The 15312-nt window shown below is 34.7% G+C and overlaps 2 long non-coding RNA genes across 2 annotated transcripts; one reads left to right on the top strand and one right to left on the bottom strand.

Moving 5' to 3' along the window:
* Nucleotides 1-272: 272 nt before the first annotated feature.
* LOC123661763 lies at nt 273-2269 on the top strand. Its single transcript, XR_006744398.1, has 2 exons — nt 273-309; nt 2214-2269. It is a non-coding gene; the product is annotated as an uncharacterized LOC123661763 (long non-coding RNA).
* An 11643-nt stretch (nt 2270-13912) lies between these two features.
* Nucleotides 13913-14605, bottom strand: LOC123661876. The gene is made up of 2 exons (XR_006744400.1): nt 14324-14605; nt 13913-14223 (listed from the first exon to the last, which is right to left on the bottom strand). It is a non-coding gene; the product is annotated as an uncharacterized LOC123661876 (long non-coding RNA).
* Between the last annotated feature and the right edge of the window lie 707 nt (nt 14606-15312).

Here is a 15312-nt window from a genome sequence, read left to right as displayed (position 1 = left end):
GCACAACAGGAAATTTACTGCTCAAAACATGAAGCAGTCCGACTGGGGTACCTCGACTTTACAGAAGACTACAGTTAAATAATACTGTTTTCAAGCATTGTTGTGTTCTTGTTGGTGAGTAAGAGCTCCTGGGAGGAATTAGGGATAGGATCGACAACGCGCTTGAGATGCTTTTGGTGTTACAAGCGTCTATAAGCTATGTTAATCGCTTACTATCAGGTGAGCCGTACGCTTGTTTACTGACCTATAGGAACACGGTATCGAATACAAAATATCGATACTGTACTCATGAGTAATATCGAAAAAAAAGTATAGTACTCATTTTTTTTTAATACAATGATAGGCTTGCGTTTGACCACTATTTCACCTGATGATAAGTGAAAATGCGGTCTAAGATGGAGTACGCTTACCTAGAAGTAACCTATTCACTCGCGACTTAAAGATCCCCAGGTTATAATTTTCTGAAAACACAGACGCTGGTAGAGAGTTCCATTTTTTGGCTGTACGGATCAAGAATGTACTAGCAAATCGCTTAGTGCGTATAAGGGGAATGTCAACCATATAAGGGTGGCGTAACGCAGAGCGAGAGTGTGCTGTGTGGCTACGGCACTAAAGAATTTAGCCACCCCCTCTCTTCCCGTGGGTGTCGTAAGAGGCGACTAAGGGATAGCAAGGTTCCACAACCACCTTGGAACTTAAGAAGCCGACCGATGGCGGGATAACCATCCAACTGCTGGCTTTGAAATACACAGGCCGAAGACGGGCAGCAGCGTCTTCGGTGCGGCAAAGCCAGTACTGCGGTCACCAACCCGCCTGCCCAGCGTGGTGACTATGGGCAAAACACATGAGTTCACGTTATTTTTGGCGTAAACTTGTGGAGGCCTATGTCCAGCAGTGGACTGTATAGGCTGTAATGATGAACGCAGAGCGTCTGGTTGTACGATGATGGAAGGGGGAAGGGGGAATCAGGTTATGGAGTTTCTGCGCACACTCTCCGAAGTGTATCCGATAAAAAACCGACAGGCCGGCCACCCTCCGTCGATGATGCAAGCTTTGCAGCTTTGCAGCGACCAGTGCATTATCACCGATGAGCCTCCTGGCTCGTCTCTCAATCGACTCGAGAAGCTCCAGCTTTGGCTGAGCCATCCCAAAGATGAGAGCAGTACTCCATGCATGATCGAACTTGCGCTTGATATAAATTTAGAAGCTGTTCCGGAGTGAAGTACTGTCTCACCTTCGAGAGGACGCCCAGTTTTCTGGCAGCTGTTTGAGCCTTTGTCTCTATGTGTGAGCCGAAATTGAGGGTGGATGACAAAGTAACGCCAAGAAGCTCTAGGCGGCCCGTTATGGGCACGGGCACACCTCGGAAAGAGGGAGTCAGATGGAAAGGACTCCGCTTTGCCGAAAAAAGACACGCTTGGGTCTTAGAGGCGTTGAACTTGACCAGGTTTGCGTCACCCCAATCGGAGACAGCTTTAAGGGACAAGTTCAGACGCTGAATCATAGCTTCTCTCAGCGATTGGATCTCAGACCCACTCGCTCGTGCATTGGACACGTAACGCTCGACAACGGTGCTGTCATCTGCATACCCAAAGGTTCCGGGTTTGAGCAAGTCGTTGATGTGCAGCAAGAATAGCGTTGCCGAGAGTACAGACCCCTGAGGGACCCCGGCATTCATGGCCAAACGATCGGAATCGCAACCGTCTATGACTACGCGGATCGATCGATCCCTCAGGAAGTCAGATATCCAAACACAGAGAGAAGCGGGTAGGCCGTATGAAGGAAGTTTGCTAATAAGGCCGTCATGCCAGACCCTGTCAAATGCCTTCGAGATATCGAGCGAGACCGCAATGGCTTCCCCGTGTTTCTCGATAGCCTCACTCTAAATTTGTGTGGCATACGCCAGAAGATCACCCGTGGACCGATTACGGCGAAAACCAAACTGTCGGTCGCTAAGGAGATCGTTCTTCTCAAGGTGTGCCAGGAGCCGGTTATTCAGTATACGTTCCATACTCTTACAGAGTATGGACGTTATGGAAATAGGTCTGTAATTGACAGGGTCAGCTCGACTGCCCTTTTTGGGCACAGGCTGCACGTTAGCTTGCTTCCAGGCTTTCGGCACTTGTCCTGTCGCTAGAGAGAGACGAAACGGACGTGTCAGGATTGGAGACAACTCAGGCGCACAAGTTTTGAGTACTAAATATAGTACTAAGTATAGTACTCATAAAAGTATCGAAACAAAAGTATCGATACTTCTAGGTATCGAGTACAAACACAAAAGTACTCGATACCTAGAAGTATGGATCGTCGACTTCCAAAAAAAGGTCGTCGCTTCAAATTATTGTATAAACACTGAAGAACTGTCTTCAAATTTCAGTTGACGACCCAAAAAAAGGTCTTCGAAATATCATACAAATTTCAGTCAACCAAAAGAAAAAAAGGTAATAGTACTAATTTAAATCTTTCGATACGATACCTACCAAAAAGTACTCATTGAGTAAAAGTATCGAATGCAAAGTATCGAGTACAAAAGTATCGGTATCGAATGGCAATGTAGCCACTCGATACGACAAAGTATTGATACTTTTCTCATATCCCTACTGACCTAGTTATAAAAAAATATTGTATAAGTAAATACATATATGTTGTGGACCTTTATACTGATAATGACTATTTTCTTTCCCTTTAATCTGTAATATGTAATGAGGAAAGAATAACCTTTTATTTTCATAGTATGAGCCTTGCCCAGCGTAATTATTTTCTATATTGTCCTTTCCTTTGTCAAGTCAGTTACCCGGAAAAGACCTATGAGCGATAAGATCGCTGATTGGTTAGTAATCGTTTCTGATATTTTTTTGTACATAAATATACAATAGAAAATATCTCTCTATCTAGTCTAATTTGATATAATAATATTGCTGACAACAGTAAATTATATTAGGGCCAATAATAAAAATAAAAATAAAAACATACATATATTACATCGTTAATGGTTTACGATTATACATACATCAACTGCTTTTTTATTTCTATTATGTATAGGTACTATTAAAAGAAAAACATAGGTATAACAGAATTGCCAGTTGCTTCAATATACTAAAACTACGTGGTTTAAACTAACTCTACAAAAAAGGTTAAGCCTTATCAGGTAAACCTTTTCGATCGGATATGGCCCGAGGTTGAGGTTAAACGCAAGCCTATCTCTAAATTGAAAAAAAAGGTTCACTAGTATCCGAGCGTTACCTGACAACGACTGACACGGATAGATTATACAGAGATGTTGCTTGCATACCTATATCACTAACAGTATATGCAAACAAACAACTATTAAGATAACGCTACAGCCTTTTGAATATTGTTGTGATCTCAAACAATAATTTATTTTAGACTAAAAATAAATCAACCTGTATGTATCCTACTTCTGGGAAAATGTCTTTTCTTCAATATAGGTAGGGATGGAGCTTGATTTACTATGGTGTTCCACTACGAGTTGTTATGATATAACGATCGCTATCAGGTGTCAACAATTGATTATTGAGAATCATATTTTTATTATGGTAATTAAAATACTACCAAAAAGAAAGAAAAATTTTGAGATTCTAAACTTTTAAACCAATACATAATGAAAAACTTTTAACCAATTTTAGTATTTCTATTTAAAAGCTGTGTTCCAGTAACAAAAGTATAAAGGATAATTATGATACTATGACGCATAGTATCATGAAAGCAGCAGTCATGCGAGTGAAATGTTTAAGAATGTTAACTTACAATATGAGCAAATACCTACGTAATTGTCTAAGCTCGTGTCACTAATTCCTTTATAAATAGTTTTTACCTATTTATAATTGATCTTTACTCCTTAATTTGTGCACACCTTAACCGCTGCTACTGTATCGTGTCCTGTACCCAAAGGTTATCTGGAAGAGATCGCTATTTGGCGATAAGATCGCCTTTGTACATCTTCTATTGTGTCTTTCTTTATATGTGTCTGTATTTCGGTGTACATTAAGAATAAATAAATAAATAAATAAATAAATAATTCCATATTATTGTTAGTATAGTGTGTGCATTGGAAGCTATTTAGTGGCGCCGGTTGTCACGTCTTGACCTTGTGTAGCGGTGCAGCTAGCAACGAACAAGTCATAGTGAGTCATCCTAGCCCGCTCGCTAATGATACTCGATACAGCATGCTGTACATCAACAATTTCACGGGTACGTAATTTATACGAATAAAAAATAAATAGAGTGGAACTTAGAACCTCCTCTTTTTTGAAGTCGGTTAAAAATGATTTGCTAAATATGTGATAAGTTATAACTGTGTAAACAGCTGAACTAATTCAATTTTTTTAAGTTTTCTTATTTTGTAGAAGATTCTTACAAAATTAGGGAATTCTATCCTGGCCTTCTTTTTGATCCCGAGATTTCGGGATTGACGAAGAGCATTTTATTATCCAGGGATGATCCCAGGATTTTAAATTTCACAAAAAAATTATAAACACAAAAAAGAGAGTTACGTTTCGTACATTACTCTACAGTACCGACAACCGGCAACCGGCACAGCACAAGAAAAGTAACTCTTTCTCTCTTTCTATTTTCACTAACTTATATCTTCCGTTCGTCTTGCCTGATCACACTTTTCGTAACGCTCTCGTCACTCTTTCAGCAGCTTTCTCCCCAAGTCAAACGTACGTAAAGAAGTTTTACTTCAAAATGGTTTTATTTCAAGTCCCGAAAATGCCGGGACTTTACAAATGTATTCCCGGGATTTGAATGGGCCGAGACCCCGAAAACCGGGACTTCCAAATATATTAACATATAAACTCAAGAAAATTGCGCAGAAAACGTAACAATTGTTTAAACTTCACGCGCCTGACAGAACGTTTTTCAGATAAACAAGAATTTTAATAATAAAGCACTTATCACCTATTATATAGCGACTTTGACATTGGAAATCAATATAAAAACATTTCGTACAGTAATACATTGTAAGCGATAACAGTTTGCATCTAATTATTTCACAGTGTGGTTAAATAGCATAAACCATAACTACAGGTTATTAATAGAATATTTTTTAAATAGTCGACACTAGTGGGGACAATTATGTGGTATGCGTATAACTGGAACAAGCCCTAGCAACCACTCTGTTACTTATCGTATCAAATGTTTAAAATTAGATTTCACATATATTTTACGTAATTTTGAAGCTGAACGGTTCAAATAGGAGAACTGGTATTATTAACATATCCTCATCAGTCATTTAATCGAATGATTTATGAAATCAAAGGCCAATTTGTTGCCTATAACACGTGGTTCAATAAGTCCCGAGACTAAGTACTAAAAAAAGGTCTTTTTTATAAAATTAATTTTTATTCATCAACATAGTCTCCTCCAAGAGCGATACAGTCCCTCCAACGCTTTTCTAACTTTTCTATCCCATGTGTGTAGAACGATTTGTCTTTGGCTTCAAAATAAGCCTCCGTTGCTGCGATAACTTCACTATTTGAGTCAAATTTCTTACCCTGAAGCATTTTTTTGAGGTCTGCAAACAGCCAGTAATCGCTGGGGGCCAAGTCTGGCGAATAAGGGGGATGAGGAAGCAATTCGAAACCCAATTCGTTAATTTTGGCCATCGTTCTCACGGACTTGTGACAAGGCGCATTGTCCTGGTGAAACACCACTTTCTTTTTGTTCATGTGAGGCCGTTTATCCGCAATTTCGTACTTCAATCACTCCAATAAGCACATGTAATAGTCACTATTTATATTTTGCCCCTTTTCAAGGTAGTCGATGAAAAGTATTCCATGCGCATCCCAAAATATAGACGCCATAACCTTACCGGCCGATTTCTGAGTCTTTGGACGCTTCGGGCGGCTTTCACCAGCCGCTCTCCACTCCGCTGCCTGCCGATTGGATTCCGGAGTGAAATGGTGTATCCAGGTTTCATCCATTGTTACATACCGACGTAAAAAATCATTTTTATTATGATTCATCAGCGCCAAACATCGCTCTGAATCATTGATACGTTGTTCCTTTTGATTAGTTGTAAGCAAACGCGGCACCCACTTAGAAAAAAGCTTTTTCATGGCCAAATTTTTATGTAAAATAGTGAAAACACTACCAGCTGAAATCTTCACTATCTCGGCTATCTCTCGCACTTTTACCTTCCGATCTTCCAATACGATTTTGAGGACTTGATTAATATTTTGTTGAGTCACTGTTTCATTTGGACGACCTGAGCGTTCCCCATCATTGGTGTCCATGCGACCGCGTTTGAAGTCGGCATACCACCGACAAATGGTTGCTTTAGAGGGAGCTGATCCTGCATAACATTTTATAAGCCATTGCTGTGCTTCAACGGTATTTTTTCCCATTAAAAAACAATGTTTTATCAACACGCGAAACTCGTTTTTTTTCATTGTATCGAAATTACAACCGTAGCGTCACTTAAATGTTTCAAAATCAATAATTTTATTGTTCCATTTTTAAAAATTTGACACATATTCTTGTATTGATAGCCAGTACTTTTTAAAAATTAAAAGAGTTTTTAATATATGCGCCATTTCCAGGTTAGTCTCGGGACTTATTGAACGATCTAGTATATATCATTATTAATATGCTTTTCCAAAATCTTAGCTGAACTAGCAATAGTGTGGAGTAAGAGAGAAAATAATTGTAAGATAAACTTGTTTGACTAAAAACATTTTATTTTACTTTAGGGGGCCTGTTTGTGGAGGTGGCATTCATGCTATAAAACATCACGATACGACGTCTAGAAGTAGAACAGCACAGCTAATATAGATCGTCTTATTTCAATAAATTTCTAGTATTCTAGATACTCGGATCATATATTAACATAAATTTTAGAATAACACGGTAGGCATGTTATCCACCTGATTTCTAAATTCAAACTACGATAATACAAATGATAAAATAGAATAACTAAAGATGAGCGCTTTATAACGAGTAAGTTCCGTTCAGATCCAATCTATATTTTTTCAATGGAACTGATTGCTCAAAGATGTCTTTTAAAAGAAAAAAATCCAACTAAAAATGTACGTTTTACCTAATAATACATTTTATTTGAGTAATTTATTTATTTAATATATAAAATATATAATACAATGCTCTAAAAACCTACATTTAACAATTTATGAAATATTAAATATCAAGTACATAATTAGGTAAATCTAAAGATTTTTAATGACAAGACCAAACAATACCCATGTTCAATATTTTACTTACAAAACATAATCTAAAACAATTATATTACTAATATTATTTGTTTAATTTAAACTTTAAATTTTAAAGTGTGTATTAAAAAGAAATTAATAGCCAAGGCTTATTTCGGTGCAGCATTATAATACATAGATGACAGATTTGTGGACTTCGTGACGCTGTATTTGATGCAAGATAGGTAGGTATTACTAATTTTGTACTAAAACACAGTTTATATATTATTATAAAAGTGTAAAGGCAATTTCTTGCCAATTCTTCTCTGTATCTCCTAATCATTTTTTTAAATTTTAATTTGTATAATGACGATTCGAAAATGCTTTTCTAGCCGATTCGAATACAGCTATTTTGATTTGATTTGAGTGCTTTATTGGTTATAATATGTTTTCGGAATATTCTCGCGAAATCTTTTCTTTCTTATCAGTCACGTCTGACTGCCGTGTCATCATCATAACAGCCTATACAGTCCACTGCTGGACACAGGCCTCCACAAGTTCACGTCAAAAATAACGTGAACTCATGTGTTTTGCCCATAGTCACCACGCTGGGCAGGCGGGTTGGTGACCGCAGTACTGGCTTTGTCGCACCGAAGACGCTGCTGCCCGTCTTCGGCCTGTGTGTTTCAAAGCCAGCAGTTGGATGGTTATCCCGCCATCGGTCGGCTTCTTAAGTTCCAATGTGGTTGTGGAACCTTGTTATCCCTTAGTCGCCTCTTACGACACCCACGGGAAGAGAGGGGGTGGCTAAATTCTTTAGTGCCGTAGCCACACAGCTGTGCTGTGCTGTGTGGATACAAAAATAGGATACAAAAATTTGTTAATTTTCGAGATAAGTTGTTTTGTTTACATAATCCGATTTTGCTTTAGTTATTATGAAATTATTTGAAAAATGAAAAAAATAATTGACGAATATATCCGCAAATAAACAAATTTAAAAAATACAGACGACCACAGAACCGCTTTATTTTTTTTATCGTTAAAACGGTCAAACCCCTTTTTTATAATTAACTACAATTGTTCCAACTTCAACAACTCTTGACACAAGATACACCAATTATATTATAACATAACAAGCATAATATAACTAAGTTATTTCATAGAAGTAATATTACATTATTTAATTATTAAATATCTAACACATGTAACGTGTAGTAATAACAATTAACTTATAAGCAACATAATACTTAAGCACTTTTGTTTAACATAAGTCTTAAATGCAAATGAAAGTAAATGGGTTCATTAAATAATTTCGATCTCGAGTACGACAAGAGTCGGACCAATATGATCAGTTACAGTTAGTAGATGAGTTGAATTAAAATATTGTGTTATTCTAACAATTTATATTTAAGAACTGTGGGACGCCTCATCCATGCGTAACCTAGTTTCATGTAATGATATGTTTACATACTCCGACGAACAAATAATTATTCGTCGAAATAGGAATTAGTCGTGAAGGTTACGATCATGAACGTTGTTATATACTTGTCAAAGGGCTCTTTCACCTGTTCCCGTTAAACGTCTCTGACGTATGACGGCATTCAACGGATCAAAGCCCATGATATATTATTTTTACCATTAAATTTCACTTTATTCGTGACATATTTTTGCAACCTGCTTCGCGGGCTACCTTTGAATCTAAAATTGTAGTTTATTAGTTGAGGTGAAAGATATCTTATGACATTTTTACCTCGCGCAGTTAGTCTATTCGTAACGTACTGCTCGTAAGTATAAGTATAGTAAAGAAGGGCAAAAATTAGGAATAAAGTTTATTCATAACCGGTGAAACAGCTCTAAGTATCTTAGCCAGGTTATTATATTCAAAATACGATTCGTTTTACTTACGAACTGTTCAATTACGTTCACGTCGTGTTCGAATTTCACATATTTACCAAGTAAATAACATTTGATTTTGTCTTAGTGCCAATTATGTGTACAATTTATTTATACAAATAAATAAATTTAGTGTCTGTTAGTAATATTAAAATAACCGCTTTTTACTAAATGCATATGGATGTATACACGGTACATATACTAAAATAACATTTTTTACAATTTTTTTCTGTCTGTCTGTTTGTTCCGGCTAAACTTTTAATCGCCTCAACCGTTTTTGACGGGACTTTCACTGGCAGATGGCTGATGTAATAAGGAGTAACTTAAGCTACTTTTATTTTAGAATTTTATTTATTTTAGAACTCAGCGAACTGAAAAATAACTTTTTTTTTAATTCAACGCGTACATCTAGTATCAAATAAGTTATATGCTTCGTCAGGTGTAGAAAATGAAATCTCGCGAGAGTTTAGAATTAGACTATGAAACTAATTAATTAATTGAAGTGAAATGTTACTGAACTTTTTCAGTGTTTATCTAAATTTAAGACATAAATTCTGTATATGTATAGAGTAGTGATAACAAGTGCATTTTCATCATCCAATCTCGATAACTTTTTTAAGCCTCATTAAAATCATTGCGACCCAGTTATAACTAGAACATATTTATAAAAAGATAGTTTTTTGGCAAAAATCTTTTACATATTACAGTATAGGTATCAGTATATTTTAATTTCGCGCGAATTATAATCTATCTCGTTATCTCTAATAATAATTAGACGAGATTCAATCTAGCAATATATGATCGAGATTACGTTCGGATTGTACTCTTAGTTAGTTGAGGTTACTTTTTTATTGTGACTCGGGGAGATTATGAGTAATTATTGAACTTCTGGTAGTCTCGGTCGACACCACACGGCACAACTTGGCCGTGTGATGTCGGATGAGTAGAATAGCACCACCCCCTTTCTTCCCGGGGGGGTCGTAAAAGGCGACCGAGGGATAAACCTGGCTCAAAATCATCAGGGTCCTGGAGAAGGAAAACTTCATCTGAAACCCGGAATGGGCTCTCCGTCAAGCATTCGTAGCATAGCTCTAAAATGCGAAAGACTCCTGCAGTCGAACTGGCTTCACATGTATCGACTCGTCGTTCCTGTGGGCCTAGCCAGTGAGGTCGAGAGGGTGGCGCAGAACTTAGGCAACTCTGCGTTTTCCTGAAGAGTGTCCTAGGCGACACAGTGTCTGTCTGACTCTAAATCGTCAGCAATAGACGGACTAAGGCCAATGGTAGACTCGGATGCCTACCACGATGACTGTAAGATCCTTTTTCTAAATTGACTTTCAAAATGTAACAAGTACACAATTACGACATTCTTCAGTGACTTCTAATATTTAATTTAATTCTTGATCTTGTGATGTAATAAGCTGGACATGGGCATATATTTTATAGCAAGTTAAATTAGTTAGAGAAAAGTACTTTTGTGTATGTTATTATTATTTTTAATTTTTAATAATAAATAAACACAAAAACTAGTGAACCAATAAAATCAACTCTATTTTTATGACGCTATAGCATTTAAAAGTCACACAGTTAATAAATAAATATTCTTAACAGGAGATTAAATAGCAAGGATCATTTAGATAAAGTAAATGTTACTAAAAAAATAAATTATAGAAATAGTTTACTGAGGATTAACAAATGATAATAAACGAAGCTCTTTAATTTCTTAATTTTTTAGTAAAAAAAATAAAATAATATCTACATTTGGAGGATATATCAAATAATTAATCAAATTTAATAGTATTCATATTTATTTTAGGAATTTGATGTATTTTATCTTAAAATGCATTGCATTTATCATAAACTACTTACATAAAAACCTGTTTCACCAGTTGTGAATAAAATTTATTTTATAAATAAGTTACGAATAGACTTTAACAGCAGGAGGAAGAATAGGCCACTAGGACCTGTCTCTCCTCACTAAATAAACCACAACTTCTACATTAACAACTCTGAAAAAAAAATACCCCATAAACAGATTAGAATTTAACGTGAAAAAAAAAATCATAAACTTTGATCAGTTGGATACTGTCATTCGTCAAATAGCATTATTCACAACCGGTTAAACAGACCCTAAGCATTCTATACCCTATAAGAACTCAATTAATTGGATGTATAAAACACTGTAAAACTAATATTTTATAGGTCAACTTATTATCATTAAAACTGTAAACTTATCTATAATTATATACAGCATAATGAGCATTTGGTTTAATTTAAGAAACAGTTTGATAAAAATATCTTTGAAGTTGCCGTTAATTGGATATAAAGTTATATTGTGGAAAATCTAATATCCTTTTTAGATTGAAGTGGTAACAAACACATAAGTATATTATTTTTTAATATCTTAAATGGATAATATCTAAAGGAGAAGGAAAGGATGAGGTGAATGTATAAGGGTGTAAAGGCAGTTCTCAGCTCAACTGAAAATAAAGTTTTAACTCTTCTGCTATTTAAAGACATAATAATATAATAATAAGTATATAAAATACAATAATAATAATAAGTATTAAAAATTATGTACATTAATATAATATAAAAATAGTTATTTAAAAATTCTTAAGAGATTTTTATGAGTTAATGTAAATTGGGGTATTTAATATTAAATTATTGGTACTTGTAAATTACTGGTATAGGGTATTAAATTATTGGTACTTGTTTTTATTATAAAAGTTCATTTATTTAATGTATATTGTAATAAAGAATTTAGTTTGTCTCTAAAAGAAATGACATCACGTGAGATAAAACTTGTTGACCGTAAGTTAAGAATGAAATACATACTTTGATAAGCAAAGATTTACTACTATCAATTAATTGAGTCCCCTAGAGAGCTTGGACATGTTGTTTATTACATACAACATCCGTTCATGGAAATAGATCTAAGTAATCCATTCATGTTTTTCTAGATACTTGGAAGTACCTGAAGTAAACATTATATAGACTTATTCGAGCTTTACATACCTTTCGTTAGTTTCTTGTGTAGAAAAAAGGAAGAAATCTAGTTCATAAACAAATCACAACACAAAAAGTATCACACTGCACATACCGCCAGCCACTATCATATCATGACCCACTACCCGGGTGTTCGAAGTTCCAGTCGCGAGAAAACGATGCACCTAGCAATCGGATCACATTGACAACTTTGAGGTTTTGTGTTCATTCAGGTCATTCGCTCATATAACCACAGATTAAAATATATCATGGGTGACGCCCAGGTTGTTTTATTTATTATTAGTAGCAACACTAAATAAAATTTAAAGAAAGTTACATGTAGCGACATCTATTAAAAAAATATAAAATACCTTCAAGACATTGGTTTTAGTTCCTTTTTATTTAGAAAGATGGCATGATAAAATATATATATATATTGGTAAGGTGACGACACCTGGCATCAAGTAGGAATTAAGAAAGTAGAGTAAGAACTTGAAAATATAGTATCACTATAACTTCACAGATGTCACTAGTAAAAATAAAAAGAATACTAATAAAAATTAAAAAATATGTTTTTAGATACTTATCTAGATCAATGATGAAGATTTTTTTTTATTTAAACTTGTTTAAATAAAAAAAAAAAATCTTTGTTATTAGCAAGAATCAAAATTTTTTAATCGACACGTCGAAAAAACAACGTGCTACGAATAAATTAATATTAAGTCATATTTATTTTCAAATTTATTTTTAAGTTTTATGGTATGGCTTTAGCACACAGTTTTCATGACATCGAAGAAGTCATATAAACATATAAAAAGAAATAAATTATAAAAAAAATGCCTTAAATACGCTTTTTTTTATTTCTCCTTCTTAGGAATAGAAGGCTTAAAACAGTGAAAATTCTATACTAAGTCTGTAATTCTGTTTCAAAAATCTGCATATTAAACGACTTTTGTACGTTCAGGAATGGGCGTACCTGACCAAAACCCCTGCGGGAGTCTTCAGCCGCTTTAATTGGAGGGTCCCGGATCTGCAGGCAACAGGATCCCTCCAGCGACAGGCTGGCCACGGCGAAAAGGCCAGACTTCTCCTTCATGGGGACTGTCCGGCTCACCTCTGAACAATCCCGACGACGCCATGTCTAGCAGGACCGGGTTCCCATCCGTTACTGGAGGCGCATTAGGAATGGGTGTACCTACCACAGTAGTGCATAATCCTACCTGAGTCGAAGCTAATAACAGTCATTCTTTTCAAGATATGTATTATTGAAATAGTATAGATAGGGAAGGTAAATGAAAAGTTTTAGTAAACAAAAAACATTTTTAATTTTCTACTACTTATCGAGTTTTTAATTTATATGTTTTTACCCCACTTTTACAAAAAAATAATAATAATAAACTTAAAAATTTTGTAAAAATATTATATACCAGCTGCGCCCGCGACTTCTTCCGCGTGGAATTTAACAATAGTTATTGTTCAGTTCGCAGAGTTATAAAAAAAAAATTGAAAATCCAAGTAGCCTAAGTTACTCCTTATTACATCAGCTATCTGCCAAGTCCCGTTAAAATCGGTCCAGCCGTTTCAGAGATTAGCCGGAACAAACCGACAGACTGACAGACAAAAATTATAAAAAATCTTATTTTGGTATACGTACCGTGTATAATCGTGCGGTTATTTTAATATTACAAACAAACCAATTTTATTTATTTGTATAGATTTTAAAAATATTATAACCTGTTCTCATTTTCGCCTTTAAAAAAGTTGACTAACAGACTTGTCAATCAGTGAGATACCTACGTGTTATTCTATACACGTAGATAGAAAGGAAATTTGCAAGAACTAATTTTACAATTGAAAAGCTATTTTATTGAAGATACGATTTATTAAGTATTATTAAAATATGTAACAATTGTAATAATAACATATATGTGTAACTGTTATACTTAAAAGAATTTGAGTCAATCCGTGGGTATTATATACCTATATAGAAATAATTCGTTATTTACGAGAGGTACAAGAACTTATTGGAATGATACGGAAAGAAGTAATTTTGACGTCTTTTTTGCCAATCTGATTCCCTTGTTCAAGATTGTCGCCGCTCACTTCAACTGTAAATGTGTTATGCAATTCCTTAGTGTCGATTTCTATTTTCGGCCCTAAATTGAGGTTGTACCTAAAAGAATTAATAAATAAGTATATTTGGAACTCTTGGAAAATAGTAATTTACATCGAATTGAATGAAAACTCCAGGAATTATGAAAATATTTACTTACAAAGTAATCGTAGACGGATTGTCGTTGACGTTTTTTATTCTTATAGAATTAGTATCGTTTTCTCCAAGCAACGTCGTTACTTTTTCAATTAGTTTGCGCTTGTTGTTGGCGCTAAATAAAAGATTAACTGAAGGCTCAATGATCACCTGTAACTCGATCGTTGGGCACTTAATAGCTGTCTCTACTATTACATTAATGTTGTCATAAGCGACGTTCTTGTCCGAATCCTCGGCGATCTAAAACAGGTTGTATGAGTATATATTTATGTGTAAAACAGGATTATCAACTGAGAGTGTATCAGTGACCGTGACGCTTGCAGTAGGTATCTAGTACCTAAATATGGAGAACTCAAAATCAAAAAAGGTTACAAATATGAAATTTCAAATTCAAATATGTATACACGTATAAGATTAACAATACTGTACAGGTTTGGGATATGCTATTGAAACTTGAATTTTAAAAGCGCATCTCGGTGAGAGCAATGTTGGCACTCAGTATAAGTGATGAAAATGTTTAGGTACTGAATGTGTGTTCTTAGTTGTGTTGGTGAGTAACTTTTGGACGTATTTTTTATTTTATAAGAGGGCTGATTCTAATTCTATAAAATATTATATTATCAATTAAATATAATCTTATATATAAAAAAAAAACCGACTTCAAACCGGAAACTAAAAAGTGAAAAATAAATTTACTTAGTACAAAGTAATTCGTATTTTGATTTAGTTAATCAGAAATGATTAAATAAATATTTTATAATTTTGAAGTCGGTGCCAAGTAAAACATTAACTACTCTAGTATCTACTCGTACGTTGTATTCAGTTTTCTTTCATAATTTGTTTCATAAGTTGGCACCAACTTCAAAATTATAAAATATTTATTTAATCATTTCTGATTAACTAAATCAAAATACGAATTACTTTGTACTAAGTAAATTTATTTTTCACTTTTTAGTTTCCGGTTTGAAGTCGGTTTTTTTTTTTATTAAAAAT

This window comes from Melitaea cinxia, chromosome 17 (genome assembly GCF_905220565.1).
Source record: "Melitaea cinxia chromosome 17, ilMelCinx1.1, whole genome shotgun sequence".
NCBI lineage: Eukaryota > Metazoa > Arthropoda > Insecta > Lepidoptera > Nymphalidae > Melitaea > Melitaea cinxia.
The sequence above is the reverse complement of the archived record's forward strand: the minus strand, read 5'-3'. Positions and strand labels throughout refer to the sequence as shown.